The sequence below is a fragment of the Triturus cristatus genome, chromosome 8 (genome assembly GCF_964204655.1).
Source record: "Triturus cristatus chromosome 8, aTriCri1.1, whole genome shotgun sequence".
Lineage (NCBI taxonomy): Eukaryota > Metazoa > Chordata > Amphibia > Caudata > Salamandridae > Triturus > Triturus cristatus.
In genome coordinates, this window is record NC_140591.1 from 1220888020 (window position 1) to 1220914672 (window position 26653).

At 40.3% G+C, this 26653-nt stretch overlaps 1 protein-coding gene across 1 annotated transcript in view; it reads right to left on the reverse strand.

Annotated features, from left to right (window-relative positions):
* Window positions 1-26653, reverse strand: part of NALF1 (NALCN channel auxiliary factor 1) — a 1210912-nt gene that overhangs the window by 447788 nt on the left and 736471 nt on the right. The gene's annotated exons all lie outside the window — the stretch shown is intronic.

Below are 26653 nucleotides of genomic sequence, written 5' to 3' on the forward strand. Positions count from 1 at the left end.
ATTACCTTTTCCCTGCTTTAAACTGCTGAGGACTAATATGCGTTTGAATAGGAATTAGCCATGATGAATGGTATGAAAACAGATCGCAGGACAGGGACAATGGCTTGCATGTTGGAGGGTATTTTTTTCTTCCCTTGGCAGGAAGATCAGTGCAAGAACATATCCTACTTCAAAGGGCTGTCCCCTGCAACATGCAAATGTTTGGTGAAACCTGGAAAGGCCCCAGTCTTTGTCCTCCTAATCAGACTGGCACCAAACGCAGTGGCAGGAAAGCTAGTCCCAGAACTGGTTTAGGGTGACCTCAGAGAAGAGAAGTGTTTATTACATTGGTTACACCTCTGGGTGGGCACATAGGCTCTGCACAAACAGAAAAGGATTTTCCCCATCTTGGATTTTAAGAACAAGGGAGCACAGTGGGATTGTTTACAGATGGGCAATCAGAAACAGCTTCAAAATCGGGAAGGATTACCCCTCAGAACTTTTACCTATTCGCTTTGGGAGTAGCCAGGAGTCATACACTAGTTGGTGCCAGGCATAAACATGGTACCTTCATACACCCTATTTAGAACACATTATGGACCCGTGGAAGAAGAGAAGAGGGATGGACCTGCTGTCTGTAAACAGAGAGGAACCTTGAAGGAGTGGACATGCTTCCCCTTGCAACAAGGGCAAACAAGTTGACTCCAAGTGTCAGTTGGCTGACCTGTGTAGCTACCGAGCCACAACAAGATGCAAGAGGACTTTTCCTTGAAATGCTCAGTTGACCAGTAACAATTGGACATGACTTGGAACCCGATGATGGCCTCTGCTGGAGTAAGTCTTGACTTCCAAGTGCTGTTCCTCAAATCCTGGAAACCTGGGCTGTCCCTAACTGCACTTGTCATACCAGCCCTGAAACCCTTTTGGATTTCAAGACATCTGACAACCAGAATAAACAAACCCAGTCTATCCACCCAAGGCACCGCCTCGCTTGTTTGAAGAAAGTGGTTTCTCCCAATCAGAGCTTCTCCACATACGCTATTTAGTGGGCCCTGCACAATAAGGTACCCAGCCTCATGGAACATTGTCATTTGCAGTCTGGCCGGTAGACCCATTGAAGGATTTAGACATCAATTTCACAGACTGAGTCCCAAGGTATAATCACTTTAATCTTTAAAAAATCATAAGCTTGGTACCCCTTAATTGATTATTCTTGTTTTGGGTCATTTTACTTATTAAACACATGAACAGTAAGCTCACCATGAAAGACCAGCTAAAATCAGTCAATAACTTGAGCAAAAAAGTATACACAATAATTAATTAGAAACGGCGTACATCTTTGTATACTAACCTAAATTGTGACTGATTTGAAGACAATAAAATGATGTAGTAAGAATCAAAACCAAATGCACTACCCTCCTGTCTAACATAGGTCCCTAGCAGATTGTTATCATCCCAATAATGATACTGTGATACACTCGGGACCGCCCAACCCTTCTGTCCTCCTTGTTTTTATGGTTTCCTTGAGGAAGGACTTGTAAGTCCTTTAAGTTTGCTGTTGTGGTTGTCAATCCATCAACGTTTCAGTATCCCATTATCTTACAAGTACATGACACCATCCTCAGAACAAAGTGTTGAGCTGTACATGGGAATTGAACACCCTATGAATACAATGATGCAATTAGAAAATCTCCAAAGGAAGTTATCCTCAAATCTGGACCCTTCAACGTATCTGACTACAGCTCAGATAAAGACGTAATCAAAACCCTCTGAAACAGATCAGTCAATCAAATAATGGAAAAACGTTCCAAAAAATCCTCAAAACTTATCCCCTTTGTAGCTAATTCACATGGGAAACAAAGCCAAGCACTAACTTAAAGGACTTACAAGCCCTTCTTCAAGTAGGACAGAAGGTTTCGGGGGTCCCCAAGTCTATCACTGGATCACTACTGAGACTGTAACAATCTGTTTGTGACCTATGCTTGACAGCCGGATAGTGCATCTGGTTTTGACCCAAGCTAAATCATTTTATTGTTGTCAAATAAGTTACATTTTGGGTTGCTATGCAAAGAAGTACATTATTTGAAATTAATTATTATATATTTATTTTGCTTAATTCATTGGTTGTTGTTTTGACTAGTCCACACGAGATATACTGCATCCTTCTAAATAAATTACTAGAACTGAATTTTCTCCTTTAGGAGGCATCTTGTATCGTTCATGTTTATACCCATTCTTCTCCTGTGGGATTACTGGGTTTCCCTAATGTATTGGGTTCAAATGAAGATTAAGCATCCTAAAGTTCCTGTACAGCCAAGTAGGTAGGCATTTTATATTTTCTGCAAACTCACTGACATATGTATTCCTAAATATTATTGTTTTTCTCCTTGTATCAAACTGCTCAAATACAATTTTTGTAAATATGCACTGATATACAATCAATACAGAGCATGATTTCTGCTTGAAAGGTGAAACAAACACAACAGTTGTTTGCATAGTTGAGGATTTTTACAATTTTTATTTAGGCAACTTGATGGAATGAGAAATCTTAGAAGTCATTGTTCCTGTTGCCTGTGGTCATTTAAAATGTGAACACAGCTTCGACTAATAACATTTATGCATCAGTAAATAAGGTTGACACAAAGTCTAGTTATTATTTACAATATTTTTATGTGCAATACATATTTTATAATAGTTTTATTGAACTTAGTTTTAATTACTACAATACATTTTTAGCTACCCGCTAAATTTGAAAATCAACATTGCCCAGAATTATGAATGGTACCTGTTACAAAAAACTCTAGACACATTTTTGACTTAGGTACAATAATGCATTGTATTCACATTTATTTCTCGTGTACAGTTCCTAATTCTACAAGTACTGAATTATATATTGTTTCTTTTTGCCCTTTTTGAATATTCTTGCCTTTGAACTCATTTTTTACTCATTCTTCCCCATTTGGGTACTTTCTACTGTAGATATGATGAAAACACAAGACAGAACATCACTAGAAGAAAATATTAAGCCTATGTTTGAATCAAGGTGACAGTAGCTAATAGCCAAAGACCTTGTAGATGTGCGGAAAGGGAGCCAGGAAGCAACCCCCATGAATTTCTACCCAAGGAACCATCAAAGAATCTAAACTCTTGAAGTCTATTAAAGAGGTGTTCTACCGGTGGCATAACACAGGTCCCCACAGCCTCCATGGTGTCGGGGAGGACGAGCTGCAAGGGTCCCCCTCAGCACAGTACTCTGGCCTGAGAGCTCCAGATTAAATCCAGAGCTCAGGCCCCCCTTGTACCTTGCAGGGGGGACCCCCTCAAGTTTTGTTACGCCACTGTGTTCAACAACAAATAATCTAATTCTTTGTAGCCATAGAAGACTATAAAATGTCCCTGTTAGGTTTCCAGAAGCAATCTGGAGTGAGTATAAACTCCAACAATCCCCAACAAAAAACTTTGGTGGTGCAAGAAAGGACAGAGGAATCCCTAGTGTTGTCTGTTTTTACTGTACAACTCACTAGATTTGAAGACAACAGCCCCTTGAGGTCAAAAGCTATAATCTCCCTCAGACTGCAGAACCCTTACCGACCCTCACATCTATCATAATCTCCCAGAAATCATTTGAGAATGAACACTCTGAGAGTTCTAAAATATTCTTTGGATCCATGTAAAGACATAGCCGCTCACTTTTACCTCAATTAAAAAAAACAACCAAATAAAATGTCTCCACCAGCAATTTGTTTTCTTAATGAAGGGACTGCAACTTCCAAGACTGATAAGACTACACTGGAGTCATAAAAAAACAAAGAAGCTTGAGAAGAAGAGAGACATGCTAAAGCTTGTGGATCACTTTACAACAATTTCACATTCATAAAGACATTCGTTTGAATATTAAATATCCTTTCTTGGCTGTCCCATAGATCTTATGCAAGAGGCAATCAGGAATCAGTGTCCAGGTGAAAAATGCTTCAACACTACCAGACAAAGACAGTCAGAAATCCATACCATCAGAAAGTGAGAAATATTCACTGAGTGAACAGAATGAATACGTTTTTAAACTTCAGAGAAAGCGATAGATTTGAAACAGGAAGATGAAGAACATGATGAACTAAACTGTGAGACAGAAGAAATTGCCCTTCTTTTTTTAATAGATACAAGATATGAATGATGACATCACAGATCAAAATAGATTACTGGGGAATCAAACCCTATAGAGGCTAGCCTGCTGGAAATCTTACAGAGCATCAATACGCCAATTGGTTTTACTGAGATTCAACAAATGTACAACATTCAATTATGCAGTGGATTCTAAAGTACCTCCAGATAAGAAGCTCTTTTATAAATTGAATAGACAGATATATTATGACACAGAAGTGGAGAGCCACAGACACACCCACCATTTCTGAATGGGGAACTAAACTGAAGAAAATCATGCAAATCGAGGAACAGTATTTACTGAGCGTTGGTCAACCCTTGAGATGTAGTCCTGAGGAAAATTTTAGACTTGGCAAAAATCCTTTGATGGGTTTAAGCATCTCAAACTGAATGAACAATGCTGGCAAAGTGATTTATTTTGTTTATGGTATGTTACTATTTTTCCTGTCCTGTCACACCAATAATTTAATAGTAATTATAAGAACAAACTCTTCTGAACAACCATACTTATTTGAAAACAAAGGACCTTAGCATACAGGAAAAGGTAATGGTTTGTCTAACTAAAAGTTTGTATGTCATATTTAGAACCTGTTCTGAAGGGTTAAAACCTTAAGCAGGAAAAGCCCAGAAGCTGTTGCCCAAAAAGATTCCATGATTCTGGATGAATTGAGTGAGCTGTTTGGCTGTTGCATCAATCTGCTGACCACAAAGCGTGAAGAGGAATAATATACCAAGATCAAGCCTTTCTGGCACATCATTCTTCTACAGGCTTAGCACCCTTTCAAAAATGTACTTTAAGTCAACTGCTTTGATTCCAATACATCCATAAGGCTGTAAATAGCCCTCCTGGGTCTACCCAAGAAGTACATAAGCAACAACTGTCTACCTCTTCCATCCCCCGATGTATACCACCTTAACTTCTTCCTTTGTGTAAGCAAGTTGTGCATGCTCCTTCTCTATTGCTTCCATATCTTTCACATCACACCTTGGCATTACAGCTGAGTTGACATATCATAAATACCAACATAAAATCTGCAAATGTCAAAATTTGTGTCATTGATTGGCTTGTCAGCCTCATACACAAAATCCTGCCAGATACGATTGTGCTTACACTCTTTCCCGAGGTGACAGACAGACATGGGCCATTGTTGTGCTATTCACGGTTGACTGTATTTTCATTACTCCTATGGAAATCTCTGGACATTTATCAGCTAGGTTTGAGGATAGTTCCTAGACATGTATAAAATATGTTTGAGGATAGTTCCATGAATGTGCTTTTTGCTTACCTATGCTTCTGTACCGTTCATGTAGCTAAAAAATTGGTTTTGATGGAAGAAAGTGAATAAAGTTTAAATTGTGAAAATCACTAGTAGCACTCTCTTCCAACAAATAATTTAAATGACCTTAGTCAATGGCTCCCCTAGTATGTCTACAAAGTAAACCTTCAGTTCAGAAATGCATGTTCACTTGTGACATCTATGTAATGCCGAATTCTTTGTGCACAAACAGTTCCCTGATAATGTAGTGACAGTATTTTCTGTGTATTTGCTTCTTCCTTGTTAGAATGGAAGGCACTTACTGAGCTGAAGTGTGAACTGAAAGAGTCAGTGAAGTCACTTTTAGAGCACAAACAGCAAGCACAGTCATATTGACACTTTTTTGCTCAAAATAGCACCTTGTTTGATTAAAGTAACAGCATGTTTCACCATACCTATGCCAAAGTATAATAGCTCAGTTCTCAGTAAAGAGAAGCATCCTATAAAGGTCACATCTCAAATGTCCTTTTAGATTGCATTAACTACATGGTGATTGAGCTGGTAAAGCAATGCAGTTCAAATGGGAATAATATGGTAGCTGTGAAAATGGCGCTAGTGAGCTTGTGAAGCAAACCCTAAATTCACCTGTGCTCAACCCTCTGGTATCTTGGCACAGAACACTCAGACTTAACTTAGAGGAAATGTGTAAATTTTTTATACAGCACTTCAAACAGTAATAAAGTGAAAACACAGAACAAAAAAAACCCCACACCAATGTGGAAAAATAGAGCAAAATGTCTTATATAGATCAATATCAAAATGACAGAAATCTTATCAGTAGTACTGGATGTATGCAATTGAAAATATTTTTGGAGAAATAGGGCCCAAAAGCCCAAAACCCTCCTTGCAGCTATCAGGCTGTGCACGACTGGGAGAAAGTCATGAATTTAGGCCAACCGGGATTGAGGGTGGGTCTGGTACAGGGTCAGGTTAAAGTTGCCATCTCAGTCCAGCATTGAGAGTCATGCTCGAGGTGGAAGAGGGCTATGAGGAGTAGAGAAACATCACAGATGGTCATCAATGTATCGCAAAGATCCTCTTGTCATTGCGAGTGGATGGGCCGGAGCTTTGTGGTGGCACTCCCAAGTGAGCGGTCAATGCTATAGTATGCAGGGTTAGGCTGATGTAACTTTGCATTGGTAAACTCTGTGAGTGACAAGGTTTCAGTGCCAACACTCCAGTTTGCAGTCGAAAAGAAACCAAAATCTTCAATTCAGGCTCTATGATGCCACTCCAAAGGTCCAGGAGCTCAAAAGCAGCACTTGGGGGTCAGGGGCTTTCTCCAGCTTGATCTGGATGCTGGCTCAGATGGTTGTGGCTTGTTATGTCACAGTGGCTCAGGAGGCCAGCAGACAAGTAATTGGAGTCTATCTGGGAGTCCTGGGTTCCAGTGAAGACTCAATCCCTCTGACTTATGCAGGAGGGCAGCAATCCAGCATTGCAGCATCCAAGTAAGCCAGGGCAGCAGTCTATCAGAGTGGCAGTCCTTCCAGCAGCACAGCAGTTCTTTTTCCTGGAAGAGTATCCACGGGTCTAGAAGTTCACTGAAGAGTTGGTGAGTGAAGTGCACAGGTTTCCTGCCTTCACTGCCCTGGCTTCTGACTAAATACAGGGGGCATTAATCCTTTTGTGTGGGGGCAGGACACAGCCTATTCAAGTGTATGTAGATCTGTGCCCAGCGCGGCCCTCCCATCCTGCCAGTTATGGTCCATCTAGACACTCCTAAGCTCTCTATTGTGTGTGACTGTCTAGGAGGAATACACAAATCTTACATGTCAGCTGCATCCAGTCATGAGAAAACAAGCGGCAGGCACTAAATGGATAAGACAGGAAAATGCCAGCTTTCTAAAAGTGCCATTTTCGAAATTGTAATTTATAAATCTGACATTACCATAAGGGAAGATCTTTCATTACAATTTTAAAGATACAAAACGTGAACTAGTTACCTGTTCCCAATCGAAAGTTACGGCTTATTAAATGTAATAAGGTAACTTCAATGTTATCCTATGAGAGAGATAGGCCTTGCTATAGGAAAAAATAATTTGTTTCTTACCAGGAAATGCAAAATTGAAAAGTGCATATCCAACTTATTAAATACACTGCACCCTACCCTCTGGGCTCTGCAGGGCCTACCCTAGGGGTGACTTATATGTATTAAAAATGAAGGTTTGGACCTGGCAAGAAGTTTATCATACCAGGACAAAATGGCAGTTTAAAACTGTACACACAGGCAGTCCTGAAACCTGTTTAAAGAGCTACTTAAGTGGGTGGCACAATCAGTGCTGCAGGCCCACTAGTATCATTTCATTTACAGGCCTTCAGCACACAGGTAGTGTCATTTTATTATGGACTTAAAAGTAAATTAAACATGCCAATTAAGTATAAGCCAGTTCTACCATTTTTAAGGAAGGAGCACAACCAGTGGTTGGAGTCCTAAGGACTGCATAAACGAATTTCACAAAACAGGAAGGTTGAAAGCAAAACATTAGAGGGAAACTACACCAAGGATGCCTGGTCTAACTAGGATTCAATGTGTTCTACGATTAGCTCCAAACATCACTGAAAGTGGTGAAGTATTCTCTTTGAATAAAATCAATGTGATTTTCAGAGGACCAGTGGCGATGCACTGGTAGGAGATGTCTTGTTTCATAAGTGTGTGTTACTGAAAGGTAATGAGGTGCACTACTCTCCTGTTGCAATTCCCTGAAGAGTGAAATACATATCTGGAGTTGCAGTACAAATGATTTCTATTCAATGCACATAGACAACTGAACCAGGAACTGAAAATAAAAAGATGAGAAAGATAAAGTATGTTTTACTAAACTATGAGGGTTATGATCAAAAGCTAGACTTAAAATAGAGAAAGGACTACTTAAATCACTAACTCCACCAGTAAGTGATTACTGCTAACTAGATGGATTATATTGAGATATATTCTGCATATAACCAAAAAAAGTATGTCCTCTATTCATATTCATTTAAATATATGTATTTATTAGTGAAAGTCCTGAAATCTTATGTCAGATAATGTTTTACTATTTTGGTTGTCACATAAGTCCATGAAGAAACATGATGAGCTTTATCTATATGTAAACAGTTTTTTTAAGTGACTTGCACATCTGGAGAAATTCTGTGAAATCTATGAACACCATTCAGCAAACAACAGCTGGACGCACTATAGATGAGATAAGGCTTTAAAAAGGTTAATGGGTGTTCTAATGGTGAGGTTAGATAAGGTTAGGGTACCTTTTATAAAGCTCACTGTCCTTATAGTTGTTTGCTTACAAATTTACAAAATAAACTCCTTATCTTTCACAAAATTTGGCAGACCTAAAGAAAAAATGTCTGACGTGCCTTTGTCGAAATGATTCCAACTCGTTTAGCAGTTATTGATAATAGTATAAAAAATGCCCATCTGAAGTACAAGCAGCAAATGTGTGTATATTTGTTTTGCAGTTAAAGGTTGATAGAGATTTGTGCAGAAGTTTATAAAAAATACCTAAAATGTCACCTGTACTGATGCGAAGAGTCATTAGTTTTATTGAAATCATGTCATGGATTCAGCTCTCCTTTATCCATGTTGGACACCCGTGAGTCAGACAGGCAGTTTGGAACATAAAAAAAGAGACACATGGGAGAAAGCAGTGCAGAAACATCAGCAATTGTGCAAAGATCGAATTACCAACTCTTTACAAGTGACCATGTGATCTTCCTGTTCTGTGTATATAGCAATAAAATAAAAAAGTGAAGGGCATAAACTTCAAAATTAAAAAATTAGAGGACTAAATATTACATGGGAATGCCAACATAGTGGGCCCAATTAACAAAAGTAAACTGAGATGAAAGCCTAACTTTACGACTTTCAGTATTCACAAAGGGCATTTACTACTCGTAAATACCCTTTGTGAACACCAAAAGTTGAACTTTATGACTTTGGGTATTCACAAAGGGCAATTACGAGTAGTAAATGCCCTTTATGAATACTAAAAGTCATAAAGTTAGACTTTCGTCTAATTTGACCTTTGTGAATCGGGCCAATGTGTTAGTTTGTTTGCCTCATATGGTAGAGTAGGTTGTACAATTCTCCATGGTTCAACTGAGCAATGTTAATATAATAGCTCATACCATAAACAGATATAACCAGCTTTTTTGGCTTTGTCGGTTGTTGTTTTACTTTTTCTTGTTTTTACATTACTTTAATGTTGGGTAGGCAGCTGTGCGCTCAAGAATCTAAAAACAATTGCCGAAAAGCAAAAATATTTTTTGATGTCATAAACACACATTGTCATAGTTGTCACTGGCACTTAGGGGGACCACTTTTTGTGTGTGGATGTACTACTTGTGAAAGGGCAAAATGCCAACGCTCACAGTGAAGATAGCCAATAGCTCAAGTGGGCTGACCCACTGCCTCATGCATAATGCTGTAGTGAGCGGGGAAAAACTATAAATGGCACAACAACAGACTAATGGGAAAAGAGGGTTGGCTTAAAATCTCATGTAAGTAAGTATATTGTACACATCATTTTAGTAAAATCAAGAGGTCTTGACTAACACCAGACCTGTACAAATATTGTCTGAATGCAAAAATATTTTTGGGGACTAAAACACACACATTGCCACAGTAGTCCACAGAACTACTGTTTGTGTGGATGTGCTCTTGTAAAAGAGCAGAATTGTGTCAATCACAGTTAAGTTAGCCAATGGCTGAAGAAAGAAAGCTAAAGCCAGACAAAAAACACAATTGAATTACATGTTCCTTAACTGGATAAAGAACAAGAGCTGCCTGGGCAAAGTCTTTTATCTGAGACCATATTCTTCCATCTGTGGGACGCCACTGTGAGCTGCAGAAACAGAAAGTTCATCGGGTCACTGGCAGAAGACGCTAATACAGTCCTTCTGAATTACAGTGCCTCTGAGCAGCACCACGTGACTCCTCCATGAGACCATGATACCACTCCCTGCCTGTCCAGCCCATAAAAACAAGATATTGTTCATGCCAGAAAATGCAAGAACAGATGAACGATAAATTGACAGCTGAGTAGATTTGTTAGCACTGAGTGCACACTGAAAGTGTGCCAATGCTCCTATGTTACTATTTGCCACCAGTGATATAAATGTGTTTTTTGGGTTATTGTCACATTTACAGTGTACTTGGGCACTGCAGATTGCTACCCTGCAGACACTCATGCAGTAGTGTTCAAAAGGTAGAGTTACACCACTGTATACAGCATTCCCATGTACAAAATGACCACCCTGCCTCAGACTTTAAGACCAAACATGCCAAAATGAGAACCAGCCTGTAGGTGTTCTCTCAATCTACGGTGGTCATGAAACACAGCCCGCTTGGAAAAATACAAACAATGTTAGTACAACAAAAATGGGAGATATGCTTGTGGAGGTATGCAATGTGAATGCAGAAAAGAACTGAAATGCTTACAACACAACAATGGCAATTGTTTTATTTGATAGTCACGCGGCAGAACTAATTGGATAAAATTAGCAACCTTTAGAAAAAGTTAAAAGCAGACAACATTGCAGAAGTGTTGAGTATATTTGGGGCCATTGGGTTATTATTGGATTGTGGCAGCCCCTTGTTTTGGAATCAGCCCCTATCCTGTAGCCTACTAGGGAAATCCTGGAATGGGTGCCCTAGGTTTTTAGCTAATTTACATAGCTAAGCTATGTTCCTGTTTCAAATGCTTTTACAGTTTTTTTAATAATGCTGGCAATTATAAAGCTGCCTCTTTACTTTATTCATTCACTTGATTATGTTAGCGCCAGTCAAACATGATAATAAATGTATGTGTTTCCTGGCAGCTGGTACGGAAGGGGTGGTGGGGCAAAAAACCACTTACCTCTGCATGGCTGCCATCTCTCCTCTGTTGCGTCTCCTACCGGAAGCAGGAAGCACACAGTTTCCCCAAAGCCAATCATGACACTGCTGCTGCCAGCATGACAACAGCATCATGACTGCTCTGAGTGGCCTGATCGGCACTCAGATAGGGAGTGGAAGCCTGTGCATGTTCTCCACCCAGGCTGTGCAATAAAGCCTGGTGGAGAACATGCTAAGTGTGCAAGACTGTTTGGCAGGAACAAGACAGCCGGTAAAACTGAAATGCTCACTTTAGTTCACCAACCACTCCTCCCCCTGCCAGCTGTGCTGACAGCCAAGCCCCACCCTAAAACTGCCTTCAATAAGGAAAAATAAAATGATAATAAATTTGTGTTATTATCATTTTATTTTTCCTTTTTTGCAGTGCTAAAAAGCAGTGGGGCAATGCTCCTCCATCTTAGAGTGTTTGCTCTGGCTTGCAAAATACAATAGCTAACCCATGCTCACTTTAAAAGTCTGCATCTGACTGTTGAGCTGAGCAGACCCTGCTCAACAACGCTTACTTCCCTGTCAGTGCTTTAGATTACAAATTCTACTTCCTCTTCCAACTGGTAAAGCATCTCTTGAGGCTGCTGCGCCATCAGTGGTCATCATTATCTCATGATAGGAAGGCATGTGCTGCACTCTCGCTGTGAAAGATCACTTTGGAGTAGGAAAATACCCAAAGATCACAGAAAGTACAGAATTTCTCTCATTTGAAAAGAAAAAGAGCTTATCAAACCTCTTTGATAATAGGTCCCGAGCTCAACCCAAATGGAGAACTCGATTCATACAATATCAATGTCTAATACCTTTTTTTAAAATGAAAGGGGATGAAACTTAAGGCATAAGCGTTGTGTGTCTGATAAGTACAGGAAATACGCTGCTAGGCATAACCTTTTAGGGACTTAAGCAATCTGCGTATGAAGCAGTTAAGCAACTTTAAATCAGATTAAACGGTTGTATTGGAAAGAAACAGGGAACTTTTCCCATGCTTGTTACAGAATGAGTGCAGGAGACCAAAAGTGTGCACAAAGTTCCTTCATTACTTTTCAATGCTATCATTTAATCAGATAGGAAGTTACTTAACATATTTATACGTGTCTTACTATGGTTCTTAAAAGGTTGAGCACTGCACGATTGTAATACTGGATATCGACATATATCAAGAGACAAAATATCGAAAGATAAGTGCATATCAGGAAGTGGAGATTTACTACTCTTAACTGCACAGCCACGTACCTTGAAGATATATGTACCACGTAGGGACATATATGTGGAGTTAGATATATATGATGTAGCGTTACGTACGAGTTGATATTTGTTTCTATATTTTATCTATATTTTCCCCTCAATATTTAGTACCATCCATATTTTGACACACAGCAGCAGTGGTTGATTTATTAACTATCTTTTTTTCTTGAATCACAAACTTAATTGCTGATTTCATTCTTTGGATCTTCCTCAAGAGTAGGAATCTTTCTAGTCTAGGGACAGATATAGTGCTTCAGAATTGCTTCTTGACAAACTAAGTGAATAGCATAAAACCAAACCATACATTCTTTATCTTCTTATCTATTGATATGAGATTGTCATTGTTACCATCCAGAATTACTAATATAACAAAAGATTGTTTATGATTTATATCACCAGTTTCCCAACAATCTCACTAACCTTATGTAATTGCACTTTGCATACACAATCTTTCTTTAGAGCTATAGAAGGAGTACACATCAATGTATAAATGAGGACCTACATTTTTCCATTGCTCTTATAGATATTACTATTGTGGAAGAAAGACAATACACTGGAGTGCACTGCTGCACTTGTCAAGACTGTAGAGCATCTAGCTCTGCTTAAAATCTAAATTTCTCATTGTCAGATTGCTTATACTTATCCTTTGCTCTATATCTTGTGCAATGTGATCCCTATTGAAGGTCTAAATGTACTCCAATGTATTGAGTGGTAAACATAATCATAATTAAAGATCTAATTGAGAAATACCAAATAGAGACCAATCTATAATCCACAATTGAAACAGTTGTTTTTGTCTAGTACCAACTCAACAGAGCTCAGAATTTCCCAGCTTCATAGGGAAACTACCCCTAGCTTTGTGTCTGATTGCAATTCGACACAAGTATTTTTTCCTGCTCAGAGTGCACCTGTTGTTGGGAATAATTTGCTTGTATGCCATTGAATGCTGCACCCAGGTCAGGTAGAGCAAGTTGTGAAGGGTCCTTGAGTGAGAATCAATGAACAAGGGAGAGAATTGCAAATGTTGATGTTAGGAAGTACATCCTCCTGTCACACCACTCCCTGCTTTTTTGGATCTACTCCTCATGATGGTGGAGTAGATTGCTATAGGTCAACAGAGAAATTGCACTGATATAGAGTATAAATAATTTGAGTACTAATTGAGGGTGATGATAACCCACCTCAAATAATAAGCTCAATCCTTGTTAGGAAAAACCACTAAAGTCAATAAATGAACATGTGCTTAACCCTCTGGTAACTTTGCACAAAGCAGTCAGGCTTAACTTAAAGACAATGTTTGGCGTATGTTTAAAGAACTCAAACTAATAAAGGGAAAAGACAACACAAGGGAAATCCCAATCAATGTAGAAAGATGTAGTAAAGAAGTAAATCCTATAGCCAACAAACAAAACGTTCACTAAAAAAAGGGCAAAAACCTGGGCGAATGCCACGAAAAAGATGCTAATGTCAGACATAGTGGTATAGATGTCTGCTTCTTGGTATAATAGACTTCCATGTTCTACATTTAATTTAAAGAAACCAGACAATGTACCCTTACAGGCTGACTACTACCTGGTATCTCAGTTCTCACTTCTCTAAAGTTCTAGAGAAAGTTTTTTTTCTTCTTTTTTTTTTGTCCTCATCTCACCATAAGCGTCTGCAATATCAACGGAAAGCCCTTTCCGACCTAAAAACCCTCGGGCTTCTGTTTACTGCGTTAGCTTAGACCAGACCAGGCCAGCTTCTTGATACAAGGCTTGGTGTAATCATTGGACCCAAAAAAAAAAGAACTTTAAACCAACCTCATTTTGATGCCCCAAGATAAAAGTGATAACCAGATGTTTTGGTTGTGGTCATTCAAACATCTCTGGCCTAAGCGGGCCATACTAAATGCAGCTGCCAACCAGTTCTCATACAGCGGAGGATTAGGGTCTTTCCAGAGTTTACAAATCTCCCTCCGAGCAATTATAATGAGGCAGAGGAGTAAGCCCTTTTGTGCGCTAGAGAGCAAACTTGTTACACCATTGTCCACCCCAAAGAAAACTATTTCTAAATTTAGTTTAAGCTTACATCTGAAAATGGCCTCAAGAGCATTTTCCACATTATGCCAAAAACCGCATAAAGAGGGGCATTCAAAAACATATGTACATTATCCGCTTCAACATATTCACATCTAGGACACTTCGGGGAGGAACATAAGGCAAATTTCGCTATCTTCTTAGGGGTATAATAGAGCCTATTAATGACAAAGAAATGTTTTTTTTGAGAGAGGCTGGCCTGACATACCTATATAGAGTTTGAAGAGATGAGGCATAGGAGTTAATAGCTATTTTGCCCGATATAGATGAGTTCCAAATAGAGTATGATGGAGGGATATCTACATCATCGGCGTTCAATAGACTCTTATTCCACAGTCCAACTTCCTTTTTTATTAGCTTTGTGTTTTGTAGACGGTGTTCAATTTCCCATTTGCTTCTTATTATTTCCTTCTCAGCTGTAAACCAGGAACATAATTGTATGTATTTTAATTTAGAGAAAGAACTGCCTAATTTGAATCTTAAAATCTCCCAGGGGAGAACACCGTCTGATGATATAAGGTCGGACCAGATCACTATTCCTGCCTTTTTAATTGGTAATGCAAGACTATCTTGCAAGCATAACGGTAGGCCAGGAGAGTCCTAAATGGGAGCAAAGTCCGAATAATAGCCAATTCCCCATCTCACTCTAACTCTGTACCATAGATTTAATGCTGTTCTTAAACATTTTAGACAAACCTTCTTAAAAAACCTTGGCGCCCAAAACTTATATAGAAATCCGACCCCACCCCCTCAAAGCTGATCATCACACTCAAAATCTTCCCCCAGTTGGTTTCACCTGTACTAATAAGCAGAGAACATATATTTTTAAACTGAAAGGCGACGGAATACCAAAAGAGATCAGGGAGAGCCAAGCCTCCCTTAAGGAGCCTTCGTCGCAGCTTCTTCCAGGAGAGCCTGGCCCTTTTATTAGACCAGACAAACTTCAGATTTTACCTTGTATCTTATCTAAAAGCTTTCTGGGGAGATTAAGAGGGATAGTACTAAACAGGTAAGTCAATTTTGGCAAGATAACCATCTTAATGAGGTTTACCCGGCTGTAAATAGTCAAAGGCAGATTCTGCCATCTAGAAAAAAGATGGTCAATTTCCTTGGCTACTTTCCTCAGATTAATCAGAGGAATATCGACTAGGTTTTGAGCTATGGTTATCCCCAAATATCTGAATTCCTTACTACACCTTCCAGTCCAATTGTCTACACCCCAGGACATTACCTCCGTCTTAGAGGGGTTGACAAGGTATCCAGAATACAGGCCAAACTCTTCTAGAATAGCCTCCACCCTTGGAAAAACCTCAGCGGGGTTATTGGTATAAACCAGCAGGTCATCTGCATAGAGGGCTAACTTACAGCTATAATCCAATACTTGGAAAGGGGTAACTTGATTGTTCAATCTCAGAGCCTGGGCAAGGGGCTCGATATATATATCAAACAATAGAGGCGAAATAGGACACCCCTGCCTAGTTGCTCTTGTGATATTAAAACTAGATTTCAACAGGCCATTCAGGAGTATAGCTGCAGAGGCACCCTCATAGCAACTAATAAGCGTCTGAATGAACATTGGACGAAATCCCATCGCTCTTAAGGTTTCCCAAAGGAAGGCCCAATTGACACGATCGAAAGCCTTGGCTGCGCCAAATGCTGCCACGGCCAAAGGCTCCGACCGCGCCATTGCCAAATCGATGATACCGATCAGCTGTAACGTTTGTTCCTGTATGAATCTTCCTGGGATAAAGCCCTTTTGGTCTGAATGGATCAGCTGCGGAATCATCTTGACCAATCTCCCTGCTAAAATGCTCATAAAGATCTTATAGTCGGCGTTAAGCAGGGAGATCGGCCTATACGAATCCGCTTTAAGGGTATCCTTCCCCAGCTTTAGGATAAGGACAATCGTGGCCTCCATCCATGACCTGGGAATCTTGCCATTAGGGCTATAGATATAGTTAAATAATTCGCACATTCTGGGAACTATCTCATCCTGGAGAGCCTTGTAGATTTCCCCAGGGAGAGCATCTGTCCCAGAAACCTTATTATTTCTGATCTTTTTTATATATAATTTAATTTCATCCTCAGATATTGGGGCATCCATAATATTTCGACCCTCCTCCGTTAGAACTGATAATGCCCTATTTCGGAGCCACTCTTGGATATTCCCAGAGCTAGAAACTGTCTCTTCTTTATATAACTTAGAAAACATGGAAAGAAGGCACCTTTGCAAATCCTCCTGTTTACAGGAAAGTTGCTCCGGTTTCATCAATGGCCAAACTATTAATGTTGTTCTTAGACCGATCTGCCCTTACTTTCCATGCCAAAAGAGCACCCGCTTTTTCACCGTACTCGAAGTTTTCCATATTGTGAGCCAACCATTGTGCTTTTATTTTATTATCCAACTTCTTCCTGTACTCCAAGCGTAGACGTTCTAGATCACTGAGGATCTGTGTCTAGTTGCCAGAGGGGCAAGTCAATCTATCTCCTTCAAGCTTGGAAATCTCTCTTTCCAGAATATGGAATTCCAGAGCCTCTTCCCTGTTCTTAGCACATATCAAACTATGTGTCTGTCCACACAGGTAAGCCTTATATAAGCGTCCCATCCATAATCTAGGGATGTAGAGCCAATGTTGTTGATGAAATAATCCGTTGTTGAAATTTTTAGGGCATCGATTATTTCAGAATTAGACAACATTGCCCTTTTCAATGTCCACCTAGGAATTAAACTAGGCCTATTCCCTGAATACGAAAAAGAAATTGGAGCATGGTCAGACAAAATACTTGGGAGAATAGTAATATCAACTACGTTTTCCAAACTTAACCTATCAATAAAGAAATAGTCGATTCTAGAAGAATGGTTATATTTCTTACTAAAAAAAGTAAAACCTTGCTCTGCACCTCTTTTGGCCCTCCAGGCATCTACTAGGCCAAGCACATGAGTCATATTAATCATAGCTCGGCGAGCACGAGGAGCAGCAACATATTGACTATAGTTAGACCTGTCCTGGAGAGGGTTAAGGAGAACATTAAAATCGCCTCCAATTATCACCGGAGTGATGGCCTCTATTAGTTTAGCCTGCATTCTGTATATATAGGCCGGATCCTCCGTATTAGGACCGTAGTATGAGACTATAGTTAAATCAACCCCCCCAATCGTCAACTGCACTATTATTCTTCTTCCTGACTGATCCGTTGAGACAGATTTGATAGTACCTCCAGTACCTGATCTAATCAATATTGCTACCCCTTTACTATGAGAAGTCTGCTCGGAAGAGCAATAATGCTCAACCCATCTATACTTCCCAAAGATACCCTTACACTCGGAACTACTCAAATGAGTCTCTTGTAGAAGGAAGATCTGAGCTGTAGATTGCTCGAGAAATTTCATGGCTAGCCTTTGTCGACGTGGACATCGAAGCCCATTGATGTTCCACGAGACAAATCAAATTTTGGTAGTCATTGTATTTTAAGATCCCTTTCATCTACCCAGAACTTAATCATATACTCTAGAAGTACCCTACATATTGAGACGCGATTGCGGATGAGAACTATTTTAGTATTTTCCTCCCCCCACACCCCCCCTGTGCTCCCCACCTACCCCATCTTGCCTTCCCTCCCCTCCCGAGTGACCCCAAAAGACCCTCTCCAACCTGGGGAACCCTCCCTTCTTCTCTGGGCATAGGCCCTGTGGACGAGTAGCCATAGGTGTGATCATAACAAAACTTAACTATAAAGAAGGGCCCAGTTCCACCGGGGGGGCCAGTGGCCATTATCTATACAAATATTATATGAAACTTTTTCCACTTCCCTTTTTCCCCTTCCTCCCCTCCTACTTTTTCACTACTTCTCTTTCCACCCTGTATTTTCCTTAGGACGATGCCTATACCCCCCCCTATTTTGGATCTGCTCCACTTCCACTTCCACTTCCACTTTAACCTCCACTTCTTATTTTATCTATTAGTTCATCGGCATCCTCTATTTGATGTAAGTTATACATGCGGTTGTTCCACATGATCCGGAGGGAAGCAGGGAACTTCAACTGGGCCTTAGCCCCCAATGAGTTCAGGATAGTCATTCTTTTACCCAGCTCCCATTGTTTTGTTGCCGTGATATGGGAGATATCTGATCGAATGGAAAAAGTAAATGGCCTAGAAAAGGAATTGCTCTTAACCTGCCCAGCTTTCAGGGCTAAGGACAACATTTTTTCCTTGGTGGCATATTTAAGGAAATTCACCAAAATCTGCCTTGGCCGGAGTTTTCCTGGATTCTTCCTATATGGATCGCGGTGGATCCTTTGTATGTCGAATGCCAGGTCTATTTCCAGTAGGTATTTTAAGATAATTTCCCTTAAGAGGGAAATTGCAAAGCTTTTAATATCACTCCCCTCTATTTCTTCAGGAACGTTTAGGATTCTGATGTTATTTTTCCTTGTATGGTTTTCCAAACGCTCCATATCATCTTTAAGTTCCTTATTTTGCTTACCCAGCTTGTCCATTAGGGCTGAAGAGAAGTGTAAAGTGTTCTTAATCTTTGGAATCTCCAGCTCGAGGGCGTCCGTTCTTATTGAGACATCTTCGATTTTCTGTGCCAATGATGCACAGGTAGCTTGTATAATAGCTTGATTAGACTCTGAAGTAGTAAACCTTCTCCCGATGTCTTCTTTTAGACTTAGCAGAATATCGGCCAGAGAGCCAGGAAGAATCGCGGTCGGAGGGGGGGAGGGCGTAGACGGTCCAGCTGGCTGAGTCTCATATGCGGAAAGAGGGACACCCGCCTTCTCCTTGACTAAAGGAGCTCCAGAAGTAATTTTGTGGTTGTCTAATACAGAAAAGCGATTAAATAGTTCCAATGTTGGATGAACAACCGCCATGTCCGCCCCCTCCACTACACCGGTGGCAGAGAAAATGGAAGCTTGACAATTTTCCTTAAGTGAACCAAGATCGGGTGAGGCGGTAGTGGTGGTGGGGGTTGAAGCCATAGTAGGTTTTTTATTCTCCCTATCTAGAGTAGAATTAGATAACACCTTATAGTAGGTCTTCAATGATGGTGTAATTCTGAGTGTGGAGGAGAGACCCCCTTTGGCTTTCTTCCTCCCCATTCTTTTACCAGGGGGGGTGCTCTCAAGGATGGCCCTCCCTTTATCCTGTTTAAAAGTAGTTTTAACCTCAGTAATCGGAGGGGAGACAGAGGGGGGTCAGACAGGTCCAGCGTGAGGTTAGGAGCTCTATTACGCAAAGTATATCGGCTTATAACAGGTTCCGGCTTTTGTTTTGGAACTACAGGGTGAGGGATACTGTGAAGAACACTACTCTGAGCTTTCTCCATAAAGTTCTTGTGGAGAGATATAGTATCAGCTAGCTCATAGAGAGCTTGCACATAATCCCCCTTAGTGTCTGCATAGACTTCTGCAGGTTTCACCCTATATGGCAGCACTCCCTCACAGAGCAAATCACCAGGAGAGGCAAATGCATCGACCGGGGATCCAACACCCCCGTAAAAAAAGACTCCAGTGCCTCACCTCCTCCCCCTCCAACGGGGACGCCACCGAAACTCTCCAGCCTGCTCCACCAGTCCGCTCGCGCCAGCCCAACACACCTCCTCCTCTCCTGAGCAGTCCGAAGTACGCAGGCTCCACACAAGCGAACCCGGAACTGAAAGCCGGGACTCCGCCGCCTCCACTCCTTTGCCGCGCCCACGAAACGAAGCCACGAAGGCTTCGGGACCACTTCCACTTCTCCATCGCCGCGCGCCATCGCGCTCAGAAGAAAAAAGAAGACCTGGCTTAAAAAGCCCCCACCAGAGGTAAAATAGATCGGGGGTATGATGTCCATTAACTATCGATTAATCTGGCGAGAAGAGGAAAAACATACACAATCACATCAAACGGTGCCGCTATAGCCCACCCCCGTGGGACTAGACATTACACGCCATGGGAGACTCGACCGCGGCCGTTAGCTTCCGGCCGCCATGTTCCCCTCCAGAAAGTTCTAGAGAAAGTTGACTTTCCTGAGCTTCATTGCTGAGAGTTGGTATTAATTCAAATATCCAACATCCTAATGTCACTCCCTCAGGTCACCTCTCCTTTACACTTATTGTCCTGGGCCTGTTTGAAGCATTCAACACTGTTTATCACCAAACAGAGCCCAGAACTCCCACCTCTTGCTTAATGGCAAGTAAAACTATTGAAATGATCAACACCTACCTCTCCAGTCACATAAGACTCCTTCTGCTAACCTCTCCCACCTCCAACTTTAATCCCTTTTGGTGTTTCAGACCGATTTGATGTAGGGTCGATTCTATTGACCCATTTTACTTTGTGCCTTGGTGACACCATCTACTCTTTAGTTTCTTGTGACACATCTATGCTAGTGATGACATTTACTTACTTGCTTTCGTTCCCTCACAGTACACCTTAAAGCCAAAATACAACTGTCTCACAGCCATTTGACACTAGTTGGTGCTCTTAAACCAAACATCATGTTTGATTCCTTGAATATGGAGGCCTACTGCAATGAGCATTCTCACTGCAAATCTTCCACTGATATCATTACCGCTTGCAAACTGTAAGAAATAATGTTTAACAGTGGAATTTTTTCATGTCTTCCATCTCATCTTCTGCCATAGTTATTGAAAAGATCCACCCCTACATCCTTTTCACATAGAAACATCTTTAATTAATACCTTGTTATAAGGAAGTATGATAATTTTAAAAGTGTACTATTCGGAATTCCGAAGGCCATTGTGCTTCATTGGCAAAGTCAAAGGATTCTCTTCAAACTTCCAAAGGCATGAAACTACTTCTCCCATTAAGCAGCCAATCAGATGGCTCTCAATCAAACACAATGTCCATATAAACTCCTAACATTAATATTCAGACTTCTACATCTCGTAGTTCATTATTTGCCTCATGTCTTCTTGTACGCTTAGCTCTGCTAGTGTGGATCTCATCTTCATGCAAATGAGACTCACATACTTTCAGTTATGAAGCCCCCTTTTATAGAATAAAATACCAGTCAACAAGGACTGACTCCTGTACCCGACCTCGATCAAAAAGGCTGACACCTAGTCCTGCAAGTGAACATATGGAATCAAACAGGTACATGCCACGGTTCATAGGGAAGCAACCCTGACCATGACTCAAAGAATTCGAACAGCACCCCTGCACAGGTAACTTTGCGACCAGGAACGGTCAAGGTCATTGATTGGATGGTGCTGTCCTGAAGAAACACGCAAATTGATTCCTTTATGGGTTGAAACGTCCACATTATCATGGGGTTTCCACATAGACAATGGTTTGTGTACAGATATATTCAGAACTGATCTGCTATGTGATGTGGATACCCTATGTCATCAGGATGTGATGGGTGCTTGGAGATATATATATATATGTATATATATATATATATATATTACCTACTGGCGGTCGCCAGTAGGTAGTTATAGTTAGGACCCCTTTTCCATAGGAAATCCGCAACATTCTATTTTGAATAACTTTGGCGCCGGTCGATGAATCCTCGCGAATTTCTCAAAATAGGTGGGGCGCTACGCTCCGCTCCTACCCTGAAAGTCTCGGGGGGATTCGTCAAGCGGGGGCTGAGATAAAAGGGGGGTCCCAAAACGCGTTTTTCCCATGCATTTTTCCATAGGACCTTTAGACAGAGCTACAGCCCGAACGGCTGAACAGAATTACTAGAAATTTGGCAGAGAGGTAGTCCCTATGTCAAGGAAGTGCCTTTTGTAGGTTTGGTGTAAATCTGTTCAGTAGATTCTGAGAAAATAGCCTTTAAATCAATATATATATCTGAGCCCGCTTACGGTACGCTTACCGTACGCTTACCGTACGCGTACAGTGGCGTGCGCGAGCGCGATTCTGATTGGCTCTTAGATCTTAGTAAACATTCGAATCGGCCGAAACCAGGAAGCGGCGTCCGCCATTTTGTCTCTCGCACTGAGTGTTATTTATCAAACATGATGCCCAAAAACATGTTAGGGGGCTGTTTTGACAACTCCCTCCCACATAGTCATGTTGAGGGAGTCCTCAAACATCCCCCAAGAGCAAAAACGGTTTTATTTTTTTTTCGGCAATTTCGCCGAGTACGCTTACCGTACGCTTACCGTAAGCGTACGGTAAAAAATAGAAATAAAAAAAACACTATCCACACTTACCCCACCCCCTGTGCTTTTGGTGGCCGCAGGCCACCCAATGTACAGGGCTTATTACATCAATAAAAAAACTATATTTTGGCAACATGAAATTATAAAATCGAAATAAAAAAAACACTATCCACATTGACCCCACCCCCTGTGCTTTTGGTGGCCGAAGGCCACCAAATGTACAGGGCTTATTAAAGTTGATAAAAACCGTGCACGGAACGCACTGCGTTAAGTGGGCGCGCACGCCTCGAATGGCGTAAAGTAACTTAGCATTTAAAAAACCGTACAAATTCACTGAAAAAACCATAGGTTTCACACACGTTATAGTTAGGAATTAGCATTTAAAAAACCTTGCAAATTCACTGAAAAAACCATAGGTTTCACACATGTTATAGTTAGCGGAAATTTTACTGATAAAAAACCAATGAAATTGCCCCGTTGTAGTTAGTGCTGGCAACTATAACTCACGCGACCGCAATCTTCTGCTGATGACATATGTGTCTTTATAAAAAAAAATATTTGTAATATATGTATAGCTAAAAATGTATGGAAGAAGACATGGGCAAATAAGTGTCTAAATACAGTATTAGCATCAGCAGAGGATTGCGGTCGCGTGAGTTATAGTTGCCAGCACTAACTATAACGGGGCAATTTCATTGGTTTTTTATCAGTAAAATTTCCGCTAACTATAACATGTGTGAAACCTATGGTTTTTTCAGTGAATATATATATATATCATGTGATCAAGGCTCAGGGAGAGCCGAAACGTTATGACGACATCGTTGCAGTTGAGCAATTAAAACCTTTTGCACTAAGAAGTTGGTCCGTGTTTGTGTTGCCTGATCAGAGGCTATGAGGAGGCAGCCCTGCCAGGGGTACAATTGAATTGATATATATATATATATATATATATATATATATATATATATATATATATATTCACTGAAAAAACCATAGGTTTCACACACGTTATAGTTAGGAATTAGCATTTAAAAAACCTTGCAAATTCACTGTAAAAACCATAGGTTTCACACACGTTATAGTTAGGAATTAGCATTTAAAAATCCTTGCAAATTTACTGAAAAAACCATAGGTTTCACACACGTTATAGTTAGCTGGACATTTCACTCGCAAAAAAACATTGAAATTCCCCCGTTATAGTTAGTTCAGCTAACTATAACTCACGCGCCCGCAATCCACTGCTGATGACGTCACATATTACATCACTCATGACATGGTCAGTGACATCACTGATGACATCACTGATGACATCTCAAATGACATCACTGATGACATCACTGATAACATCATCCAGTGGCTGTGTGTTTCTGTAAAATTTAAATATGTTTTATATATTTATAGTGAAAGGCCTGTGGAAGAATGTGTGGCTGTACAAGTGTGTGAATGGATGATTTTCTACGTGCGTAATTGACTGGAAAAGTGAGTCATTAAATGTATCTTACTGCAGACTAGTGACTAAACTGTGTGAATGTCTTCATGTTTCTGTCTGTTGGTGGATAAGTGGCTGCATGGTTTTGTGAATAGCTATATGAGTGTCTATATGGGTTATCGATTGGTTGTTTGAGTATTTGTATGGGTGCTTGAGTGTTTGTGTGGGTAGGCTGTGTGTGACTCTGTGCATAGATGTGTGAGTGGGAGATTCCATGGGTGCATGGTTTTAACAGTGCATCTGTGATGGACTGTATGGTTGAGTGAGTGTATGTATGGGTGTATTAGGGATTGAATGTATGTCTCAGTGGTACATTTGTGACTAACTACATATGTGAAAGGCAGTATATATGCGTGTAAGAGTATATATGTGAGAGTGTGTGATTGTGAGAGTGGCTGTATGGATGAGTGTGTGCTTGTATCAATGATTGTATAAGAGCGTAAGAATGTGGTACTATTTGTATGATTAAGTAAACTTGTGTGTGTATAACTGTATAGGTGAGTAAATGGGAGTGTGATTAACTATTTGCATGACTGACTAGGTGTGACAGTACCTCTATGGATGATTGGTGGTGTGTGAGTGTCTATGTAGGTGCATAAATGCATATGATAGTCTTGTACGGAGTGACTGTAAGTATGAGTGACTGTACATATGAATGAGTGGAGGTGTATGTAAACCTAAGAGTTAATAAGTGGGTATGTAGTTATTGGTATTGGAGTATCTATGGTTTTGAGAATGGACGTCTCAAATTTTGAGTTCGTGTATCATCGGTTAAATTAGGGTGTGAGAAGATGCAGTAATTTATCACATTGATGATGTCATCAGTGATGTCATCAGTGATGTCATTTGAGATGTCATCAGTGATGTCATCAGTGATGTCACTGACCATGTCATGAGTGATGTAATATGTGACGTCATCAGCAGTGGATTGCGGGCGCGTGAGTTATAGTTAGCTGAACTAACTATAACGGGGGAATTTCAATGTTTTTTTGCGAGTGAACTGTCCAGCTAACTATAACGTGTGTGAAACCTATGGTTTTTTCAGTAAATTTGCAAGGATTTTTAAATGCTAATTCCTAACTATAACGTGTGTGAAACCTATGGTTTTTTCAGTGAATATATATATACATATATATATATATATTTTCACTGAAAGAGCCATAGGTTTCAGGCACGTTATAGTTAGGAATTAGCATTTAAAAAACCTTAGGAATTCACTGAAAAAACCATAGGTTTCAGGGGCCTTATAGTTAGCTGGGCTTTTTACTCGTACAAAACCATTGAAATTCCCCCGTTATAGTTAGTTCAGCTAACTATAACTCGCGCGCCCGCAATGTACTGCTGATGACGTCACATATTACATCACTCATGACATGGTCAGTGACATCACTCATGACATCACTGATGACATCTCCAATGACATCACTGATGACATCAGTGATGACATCATCCTTGTGATAGAGTGGCAGACCTCCTCTCCCCCTAATATAACCTTTGATACACACATTCAAAAATAGAAACTAAAATTTTCAAAACAATAGACATACCAATACCAGTTACAACAACCTATTCAGTAATTCTAAGATCCACATACACATCCACTCATTCACCAACAGTCCTATACAGTCACTCATACATGTACTCACTCATCATATGTAATCATACACCTATACATCCTGTTACACAACGCCACTCATCCATAGAGTTACTCACACACATAGTCGCTCATGCTAATAAAGAATCAAACATCCATTTACTTGCATATACAGTTATACACACACCACCACACTTACTTCTATAGAAACTTACACATACTTAGTCTTTTAAACAATCAGTTATAGAAACACATACTTATTCATACAGGAACTCTTTCAATCTCTCACTGTCACATATACTCACTTATGTACACCAATAGTCACATATACTAGTTTAAAATATATGTAGTTACTCATAAAGACACTATTGAGACAGTCATTCACTCACTAACACACCCATGCACACACTCATCCACCCATACAGTCCTGCACACATGCTGTCTTCAACACATACAAACAGTGAGTCACTCATTCATGTACCTATGCACTATGTAATACCCCCCACCAAACCATACGGAAACTCAGACACTCATACTGATACTCAAAAAACCAACTAATAACCTATATAGACACTCATGTAGCTACTCACCAACCCATTGAGCCACTTATACACAAAGTGAGAGACTGATACAGATATTTACATATTGAAACATTACTCACTAAGCCATGTATTCACTAAGATACACTTAATCAGTCAGTTATACAATCAATTTTTCAAAAACAAATCATCCATTTAGACACTTATATACCCATTTATTCTTCCATCACCTTGAGATATACATATATAAAACATA